At 43.3% G+C, this 10,399-nt stretch overlaps 1 protein-coding gene across 1 annotated transcript in view; it reads right to left on the bottom strand.

The window, feature by feature from the left end:
• FHIP1A (FHF complex subunit HOOK interacting protein 1A) overlaps positions 1–10,138 on the bottom strand; it is a 182,638-nt gene extending 172,500 nt beyond the window's left edge. The window contains exon 1 of the mRNA XM_037495819.2: positions 10,091–10,138. The gene's annotated coding sequence lies outside the window, so the exon portion shown is untranslated. The remainder of the gene's footprint in view (positions 1–10,090) is intronic.
• Positions 10,139–10,399: the final 261 nt, after the last annotated feature.

Consider the following 10,399-nt stretch of genomic DNA (forward strand, 5'->3'; position numbering starts at 1 on the left):
TGAAGACTAAATGCTGGCATTTCTCTTAAAGTAATAGGTAAAAGGAATGAATATTTAAGACCATTCTGTCTGAACAAGTTGTACACAACTCCCCTGGCAGTGATATTTCAAAACAGCAGAAAGAGATTTGTGAGCACCTGTCACTGTGTGACACGCCTACCGCTCTCCAATTGCTCAGAGGAATATTCCCGTGCCATCATTAGACACTAATAGTTATTGAGCACTCCCATGGCTTGGAGGCAAGAGCAGGAGGCCTGAAGGAAAAAAATGGTCCCATTTCCATAGCTCAGCAAGGAGAGAGGCCAGAAGGACAGTAATAGCAATTTGCTGGCAGAGGACCTGTAAGTCATCAGCTCTCATTTCTACAAGATCTGCATCCTCCAGGTCAAATTCTCAACTTCATGCATGCACTTCCAGTTCCGCTGGGCGGACTACATGGGGCTCCTGCTCTCAAACTAACTTTGAGACTATAGTTTTTCTGCTTTTAGCAAGTACCTTCCACTGAAAATTGACTCATAAATGTATGTTGGTGGTGGTCTTTCCTTTCTCGTTTTTTCCCTTTATCATTACTTTTTTGGAGAGTATAATGACTGCTTCTACAAAGCAAGAAAAAGTGCTATCAAAGAGGCACATTCCCCATACGGAATTTGGCAACAGCACACCCAAGGGGAGGGTATGCCCACACAGGATAAGGAACAGGTGTACACTGGTGGGACAAGATTTTGCTAACTTGCACAGTCTGGTGAAAGAAAGACCCTAAAGAATACTTTGCCCTCACAGACACAAGAGTACCTCAAATGAGAGCACGTAGGTGAAAGTGCTTATAAACCATGAACTGCCAAGCGGCTGTAAATTACTTCTGTTACTGATGTGGCTATTGCAAAGGCAAAGACCTGAGCAACGTGTGTTGTATGGTTTGAAAGAGTTAACCATGTCCAGAGAGAAGGGAGATCCCAGAGGATACAACAGAAAACCCAGGCCAAAAAGACAAAAAAAAAGAGGTGCTGGGTGTGAAGGCTCCAGGTCCACAAACTCTGACTGAATTCGACAAATACATACAAAATGTTGAGCACTGGCCTACGTATTGGGATAGATGACTAAAGAGCACCAAACTAGTGTAGCCAAAGATCTCTGTCTTTCCTGGCACGCTAGTCTTATGATCCAGAGACAGTCAATAAACAGTTAAGTATTATAAATAAGAAAATCACAGTATCGTTGAAGTTAAGTGCTAGAGTACAAGGTTAGGAGGATGGAAAGCATGGACGGCTTCAATATTCTGAGCTTAAAGGATGAGTCAAAGAGCAGAATGAGGTCAGATTTTCAATGAGGGTACTGAAAAACTACATTCAATTGCAATAAAGATGAGTAAATCTAGGTGCCTGAGTAAAATTTACATAAAATTTGACAAATCCAAACCACCTAGGAACACACAGCTCACTCTTCTATTTCTTTTCCTTCAACCCTGTTCAAAGTTATTGACACAAATGTGCTATGTAGCATATTTACAGGAGAAGATATGAAAGTCTTAGCCAGAGGCAAAGGGAATGACTAGAGACAGAAGCAAAGAAGACGACAGCAAAAAGAGTGGCAAACGAGCACCGGCAGAGGAAAGGACTTTAAATATGACTTAATTTTTTTTTTCCTTAGGAAAAGTTGGCTTTAGGTCAAGGATGATATATCAGTTTCATTTCTAGTAACAACCCTAAACAAGTGAGAGACTCTCCCTGGAGCAATTCACTGATAAATAGTTCTGGGTCCTGTGGGAATTGAATGAGACATTTTTTCCATGGGCTCAAGATGGGGGTGTGTGGCACACAAGCCCCACATCTGTCCTTCCTTCCCTAGATAGATCTTAGTGCTTTAAAGACAAACACCACATGACTTCACTAATATGTGGAAGATAAAGAAAGAAAACAAATAAATAAAACAAAAACGAACTCTTAGACTATAAGAATAAAACAATGGTTACCACAAAGGAAGGAGGTGTGGGTGGGTAAATCAGGTAAAAGGAGTCAATTGTATGGTGACAGGTGGGAATTTAGATCTTTGGTGAGGAACATAATATAGCATATATAGATGTTAATTTATAAGGAGGTACACCTGAAGCCTATATAATGTTGTAAGTCAATGTTACGTCAATAAAAAAACTGACCTAAAAAAATCAGTAAACATTCATAGGTCACCTACCAAGTGCATGGTAACATCAGGAACAGTGGAGGATTTGGAAGTATAGAGCTTGGTCTGGGTGGTAAAGGAGTTTATAATCTATTGATAGTTGGGGAGAAAGGCAAATTATAAAAGTAACACTAGAAGGCAGCAAATGACTAAGTTTCTAAAATTTCAGATTTTGGAAACTGCAACAGAAAAAAGGCAGCCAAAGAAGGCTTAATGGAGAACATAGGTCCTGATCTGGGTTTTATTTTTTGTTTTGTTTTGTTTTGTTTTTTCCCAATAATTCTTTTTTAAAAATTATTTTACATATTGTTTACATCATTCTTCATTTCTGATCTGGGCTTTAAAGAAAGTATACCACTGAAATTAACAGGAAAAAGAAGGTCTGGTTCCAGCAGAGATGGAGAAAAATAAAGAGGGTGATCTGAAGAATAAGGAACAGGTCAGCATGGCTGAGCACGCCAGAGCAGAGAATCTGCACATGGCACCAGATCACAGATGCCCGGAGTATTAGTCAGGGTTTTCCAGAGAAACAAAACCAATAGGAGAAAGATATAAAAAGGACACACAGAGAGCTTTATTAAAAGGATTGGCACATGCAGTTAGGGAGGCTGAGAAGTCATAAGACCTGTAGTCAGTAAGTTGGAGAATGAGAAGAGTAGATAGTACAGTTCAAATCAAAATGCAGAAGATAGATGTCCTAGCTCAAAGATAGTAGACCAAGAGAAAATTCTAGCTATTTAGTGTTTTTGTTCAATTTAGTTCTTCAACAGACTGAATGGGGTCCATCCACCATGGGGAAGGCAATCTGTTTTACTCATCAGTTAATCTCATCCAGAAACACCCCCACAGACACACCCAGAATAATATTTAATCAAATACCCGAGCACCCTGTGACCCAGGCAAGTTGACATATAAAATTAACTAGCACCCTTGAGTCATTACCCAAAAGGCATCATGTAACATGATCAGTGACGTGAACAAAGCTCACCATGGCATGAAAATGGATTACAGGAAGAAAAACAGGCAACAGAAACAAGATTAAAAATGTGATAATTGACTGTGTACTAATAAGAGACAGACATGTCTAGCATTCTATTCAACATACAGTACTCTGCTATGTAACTAAGATGTACAGTTACTGTTGGTGTCCTACAGTTTAATTTGATGGCAGGATCCAATGCAGACCAAGCCAGCAGGAACTGGAGAAGAACGTCTAGGACTCCAAAGGGCAGCAAGCAGAATGCAGACCCCAGGGGAGAGAGTCAAGTTGAGAGTTTGCTCCAGGCAGACCTACAATGATGACAGCTCAGTGGGCAGCAGGCTTAGTCAGCCGGGCTGAGTCAGGAGGACTTTGTCAAGCCAATTCGTTTTGTGATTCACTGTGAAGGAATGACCACTCCTCAATGACAAACGATCCCTACACACAATCAACAGGCAGGATTACTTTAGGGGAAAATATGCTGATAGAGCTTTTTAGGAGGCAACACAACCAGTCCCAGACACCAAAACATAAGTTACAAGGTGATTCTTATCATCCACAGCAACTCTAGGGTCAACTTGTCCAGGAGGATAGCAAGATCCTAAAGAGTGACAAGGTGAAGAAGTACAAGGAGGATATTCAGAGAAGGTCAAACTCAATCAAGCTGATACAAAATTAGCATTAACCATTAAGATTTAAATACAACTCTTAGCAAACACGAGGTAGTCTGATGCTTCATGAAGCAAATTAAAGTCAATGAAAAGTCCTGTCATCAGATTTTTTATATGTATTTAAACCACTACAGCTTGCAAAAGTGCAAATATTTTGTAATATACAAATAAGAGATTAAAAAATATTTAATTTAGGAAAAACGTGGCTTTATGTTAAGAGAACAGACATCAAGAAAAGTACATTAAAAATGTTGCATCCAGGGCCTCCCCGGTGGCACAGCGGTTGAGCGCTGGGTTGCCAAGCTACCCGCAGCCTCTGCAGCGCCGGTTCGATCCCCGGCTGCTCCCCGGCCACTGGAGGAGGGTCCCGCATGGCGCACAGACTTCTCCTGCCGCCCGCTGCTCCCCTCAGCAGTGTACCTCGGTCCTTCTGCCTGCTCTGCTCCCCGCTCTGGCTCTGGTGAATTCTCTCACCCTCCCACGCTTCTGACTGTACCCAGCAGTGCTTGTATAAATAAATAAATCTTTAAAAAAAAAAAAAGTTTAAAAAAAAAAAGTTGCATCCACCCACAAAAAGATCAAATATGATCATATACAAACTAGCTTCCTGTGTTACAAGAAATTCTTATTTCATTAAGACAATTTTTCATATGAAAATATCAAAAAACTTTTTTCCTAATAAAATAAGAACAGGCGTCATTTACATTTTTTAGGGTGCATAAAATATCCATGCTAAATAACCTACTAAAGATCATATTTTTAAACTATAACTTAAATTACTTGAGTATAAATACACATACATATATATATTATACAGAGACATGTATATGTGTACAGAAACACAGATGTAAATATGTAAATATATTTTTCTATATTCATTCTGATATATTACAAAGAAAACCAACCTAAAATGAATGGACTCCACGTAAAGTTATACAAACACAGGGGAAAAAAATAAGATACTCACTTTAAGTAATGAAACATGAATCCTCTAATTGAGTGGTTTTGAACAGGCTTGGACTCAATGAAAATATTAATCAACTCTCTAAGGTCAATAAAAACTTTGCCACAGGAATTCCTGAAATGTTCCTGTTTCAATGAGTCTGAGTCATAAAATTTAGCTAAAGAATCTTATTTCACATTTTCCACACACAGACTGAAATCAGTTCCTGGCACTTTCCACCAGCCTAGAGATCTTAAAGCTGGCCCATGACCAGTAGCATCTCAACAGGGGTAAGCTCTGACAACACAAGAGAGGAGCTAGAATGCACTGACTCTGCCTTGTGCAAAACCCACTGGAGTCTCTTGACTCTGAGTGCCTCCTTAATGCCATGTCCTAGAATAACGTTCTTCAGGAAAAGTTAGGGGAAAAAAAAAAAAACCTATGCTCCATAAAAACTAATTAGCTGGGCCTCCCCGGTGGTGCAGCGGTTGAGCGCTGGGTTGCGAAGCTGCCTGCGGCCTCTGCGGCGCCGGTTCGATCCCCGGCTGCTCCCTGGCCACCAGAGGAGGGTCCCACATGGCGCGCAGACCTCTCCTGCCGCCCGCTGCTCCCCTCAGCAGTGTACTTCAGTCCTTCTGCCTGCTCTGCTCCCCACTCTGGCTCTGGTGAATTCTCTCACCCTCCCGCGCTTCTGACTGTACCCAGTGCATGTATAAACAAAACAAACAAATATAATAAATAAATAAATAAAAACATGCCTCTATAAAAAAAAAAAAAAAACTAATTAGCAGCCACCCAACATTGTAGAATATTTTTATAGCTGTTATCAATTACTATCTTCTCTTGGGGGAGACATTTAAACCAAAAGAACCTGAAATGTGAAGAAATGAGGTAAGTAAGCCCTCCCAGAAACTCAGTCTGGCCTTTCTGACCTCTTGTTTCGGTTTCTGGTCATGTAGCAACCTACATTCAGAAAGGGGAAAAGGTAAAGAACAATTTGTAAGGGAGAGGCACTACTCCAAGTGTAAGTTAGAGAAATTTAACATTTTCATACTTCTGACTCACAAATCTTTCCTACAGAAAACACTCATATAAGGGCACAGAGGTACACTTTAAAGGATGTTTTCTAAAGCACTGCTCTGAACGTAGAAACAGAGAAATACAATCCAAATTTCCAACTACAGGAACTTGTTTAAATCACCTATGGTGCAATGCTGTATAGGCAGGATGCACTGCATGTATGGTCATGGAAACATTTTCAAGATATATTAGCTTAAAAACAAAAGCAAGTTGAATGTTGTTTAGTATTACCCCCAGTTGGTATTAACAATCACAATAACATATTTTAATAGAGAAAAATTGAGGAGGGGGGCAGAAACATATACTTATTGACACAGTTTCTCCAGAATATAAGATTACAGTGTATTTTAACTTTCAACATTACCTTCATTAGTGTTTGAATTTTGAAAAATATATATTATGGGTATGAAGAGGAAAAAATAAAGTTTTATTTCATGTTATTGATATAATTGGAAGGGAACAGGAAAAAAATTATATCAAGAAAGAAGCTAACTTTTCTACAATAGTTCTAAAATATCATGTTTCCTCGTCCTTTGGAAGACAGTCATATCCTTATTCTCAGAACTTCAAAAGCAGCAACACACACAGATATTGAAAGGCCCACTTAGCATCACCCTTTAGTAATAGCTTCTCCACTATTTATCAGATTCAACTGAGTGACACTGTCAGTTCCTACAAAATTGCTGACCAACTGCTTAAGTGTTCTTCATTCCCATCAGAAGTTATCACAAAATTAACAAATAGAAGTACAGATTCTAAAGTCTCTTATGATATTTGAAGCAGAGGCCTCCCTGGTGATGCAAGGGGTTGAGACACAACCTATGAAGCTATCAGCACAAGTTCGATCCCCGGCCAGCCAGCGAGGAGACCCACATGGCGCAGCAGACCTCTCCTGACTCGCCCACTGCTCCCCTCAGCAGTGTATTTCAGCCAGTCTGCCTGTTCTGTCCCCCACTCTGTCTCTGGTGAATCTCACCCCCCACACTTCTGGCCTGTACCCCAGTTCTTATATGCATAAATAAATAAATCTTTAAAAAAAAAAGATATTTGAAGCATTTTCAAAATGGAAATAGGAGGAAGTCAAAGTCCCGTGACATATTCCAATACCATAAAACTTGAAAGAAGCAGGAGAAAGAATGTCTGGAAAGGTAACTGAGGCTTAAGAAGCAGAGGGGAAATTTCCACCTCCCTGGGGAGGGAATGAACTTGTACTGGGAGAAGTTTGTCTCTACAGTCATGTGACCTTGACCAAACACTTAAACTCCTACACACCTCAACTTCCTCAACTGCAAATGAAAGAACGGGGATTAAACAATCTCTACAACACTATCTTGTTATAATACAAGATATAAAGTGTACAGTTATAAGGCACACAGCCAGAAACAGCAGGCTCCTGCCTGGTCCTCCTCACCCTTGAGGTCAATTTCCCAAAAGAAGCTCTTTCAACTCTTCTAAATGTTTCCTTAAGCACGTATTTCCATATTTGTAAATCACATAATTGAAAGCTATTTCCTGATTTTTTTTTTCAATTTTAGACATTAGCCAAGAGTTCCCTATTCAACCTACTAGGGAACAACTACACTGTGGAGATGAGCAGGATATAAAGATTATATACATGTACACATATATGTGAACATATTTATATATGGTTCTATCCCCATTAAGTTCACATTTTGGTTAATAAGAAGTAAAATCCATTTCCTATCCAAACACTTCACAAAATGTAACAGGGTGAAATTAAAAACATGGTCCTACCTAAGAGTTCCTTATTTTCCTTGAACCTCATCTGCTTTCCTCCTGTACAATCTGAGCACCCACTACAAAATGGCTAAATCACAAAGCATAAATCAGGTACCTGCGAAAGCACTATAAAAAATGTCCATATCAGTTACTATCTTTACTAAGAGATCCCTATAAATGAAGTCCCTGAAGTTCTTGGTCAGCCCCAGGCACTTTCCGCTACCTGGGCTAAATAAAAACTCAGGAAGTTGCATGGAGTCCAGCTCTTCAAGGGGCGTAGTACAGCTCTATGAGACAAATGTACACAGGATAAAGATCAAGTGTCCAAGCAGGGATCAGGAAAAGCAATTTTGTGTTATATTTGCAGAAGGAGGTGCTTCCCTAGCAAATTTTTCCTAAGTAATACAAGCATATAATTGCCACTCCTGAGGCAACTCCTGGTTCTTCGAATATTTACCTCTATATTTCTGCTAACTTGTCTGCACATATTCATTTGCAGCATTATCGATTGACTGCCTATCATGACAGGAAGAACAGTGCAGAAAAAGTGTTCTGAACCAAGCTTGGGAGGGATCACGCAGAACTCTGACTCTGAAATAAAACAGTCCTTTCTTTTCTAGTCTTCAAAGAAATAGAACCCACTATAGTGTCTATGCAGAGGCAAGAAAGAAGCTGGCTAGGCAGTAGGGCCTCAATTATTAGACCACTCCAAACCTCTCTCTGAATGTAATTCAGTGAAGCTCAACTCCTCTTGTCCTTTCCACACATGCCATATAGCTTAATCCTGCTCCTACAGATACAGGTCAGATGGCAAATGGGACCCCTGTCTTAAATTATCTTAGGCCAGGCATGGACACAATTCTTATGAGCTCCATGGGAAGGGATTAACTGGAGCTGAAGGAAATCAGCCTTTAATTATCTGAAAAGTTCTGTAAGCCAACAATTCTGCTACATTAAAGAGTAAATTTAGGAACTGCACCTTCTGCTCAATTTCTGTATAGAGAAGACCACTGAGGTTCCCCAAACGTGGACTTCTGCTGTGCTCCACTAGGTCTGGGCAGCATCCGGGACAACATCCTGTCCAGAGCCAGGTGTACAAGTGAAATTGAGGTCAGACAGGTGACCCTCACGAGCAAGCATGGTACATTAAAGAGAGGAAATCTTTTCTCTCATTAATCAACAGGACAATGGTGATTAAATTGGAATTATTTTTCGGTGACCTACATAATTTCATCAGGGCTGCTGTGGCTATTAGCAGAAAGCAGCTGACTGCCTAATGAGATGAATTTGATACCAAGACCCTTCCAGAGTAACTAGGGAGTGGGGCCCAATTTACTGGGAAGCAATAATTCGCAGGCAGTTTACTGCTACTGCTGGGGTCCTGTCTCCTCTGTTATGGACTCCTTCCCTCCAGCGGAAGTTTTTCCCCTTGTCACTGGATGGCTGGGGCAGCAGCAACTGGATCTGTTAAGAATGGACGGATCCACAAGAAGATGTGGTCCATATACACCATGGAATATTACTCAGCATTCAAAAAAGATGAACACATGCAGTTTGCAGCAACATGGATGGCGCTGGAAGGGATCATGCTCAGCGAAATAAGCCAGAAAGAAAAAGAAAAATACCGGATGGTCTCACTCATAGCAGGGATCTAGAAAACCTAAATAAGGGACCAGGAAAATGAATAACTATAAGAAAGTGAAAATCAAAATCAACAAACTACTATAAACCAGAGACACACTTTGGGGGGGGCGGGGTAAGGGGTCAAAATAAGGGGGGTGCAATTGTATGGGGAATATAAAAATAAAATTTATAATAAAAAAAAAGAATGGATGGACCCAGAGTTGGGCTAATTCATCAGATGTGCTCACGTGATTCCCAAAGTTGGAAACAAACACGACTACAGGTGCCACCAAACACCTCACTCCGACCTGCTCGAAAGAGGGCAGCAGCCGGTTCACTCCCTAGCAGAAGTGGGGTTAACTAGGGAGCTGGTGGAGATCGGGGTGTGGGGGAGCAGGGGGAAGGGGGTGGGGAGGGGTCAGACAGACACACCATCGGTTATAACCACCACCTGAGCGCAGTTTCATCAGCGAACTTAAGAAACTGAGGAGCAGCCGCCCCGCGTCAGCCTTAATTAACCCCGACAAGCGCCCAGATCTCGGGGCGCCCGCCCGCGCCCGGTGGCAGCGCGGAGGTCTGGAAAGGAAAACAGACCCGACCCCCGGCCCCTGCCAGCTCCTCCCCGCGCACCCCGACTCCCAGGCCCCAGGGAGTAAGAAGGGGGTGACGAGCCCCAGTGACATCTCTCTCCTTCGGAGAAGCCGCGCTCTCGCCCCGGGTCAATCAGGAGCGCCCGGGACCGCCCGCTGCGCCCCGCCCGCCCCGCCGGGACCCTCCCGGGGACGCCGCCCGCCCCGCGCGTCCAGCCCGGGGGACACCTGCGCCCCCGCCCCTCAACCGCCGGACCACAGGCGCCGGCGCCGGCCCCCGAGCGCTCACCCGGAGCGGGCTCGTCCGCCCGAGTCCCCGACGGTCCCGGGAGTTGGCGCCGGGGCCGCCCGCGCGGCCGCCAGGAGGGGCGCCGGGTGCGCGCGGGGGTCGCCGCTCGCGGGTCTCCGCCGGCTCCTCCGGCCCGGCCCGAGCCCACGGCGGGTCCCGGGCGGAAGGCGGGGGCGGGAGACGGTGTCGGCGCAACTTTTCCTCGGTGCGTCAGCCGGTGGCCGCGCGGGTGCCGGACTCGTGCCCGCCCCGGGGCCGCGGGGCGCGGGCGGGGCCCCAGCCGGGGCGGGGCCCAACCTGCGGGGCGGG

This window comes from Talpa occidentalis, unplaced genomic scaffold (assembly GCF_014898055.3).
Source record: "Talpa occidentalis isolate TD23 unplaced genomic scaffold, MPIMG_talOcc4v2.1 talOcc4.8, whole genome shotgun sequence".
NCBI classification, from domain to species: domain Eukaryota; kingdom Metazoa; phylum Chordata; class Mammalia; order Eulipotyphla; family Talpidae; genus Talpa; species Talpa occidentalis.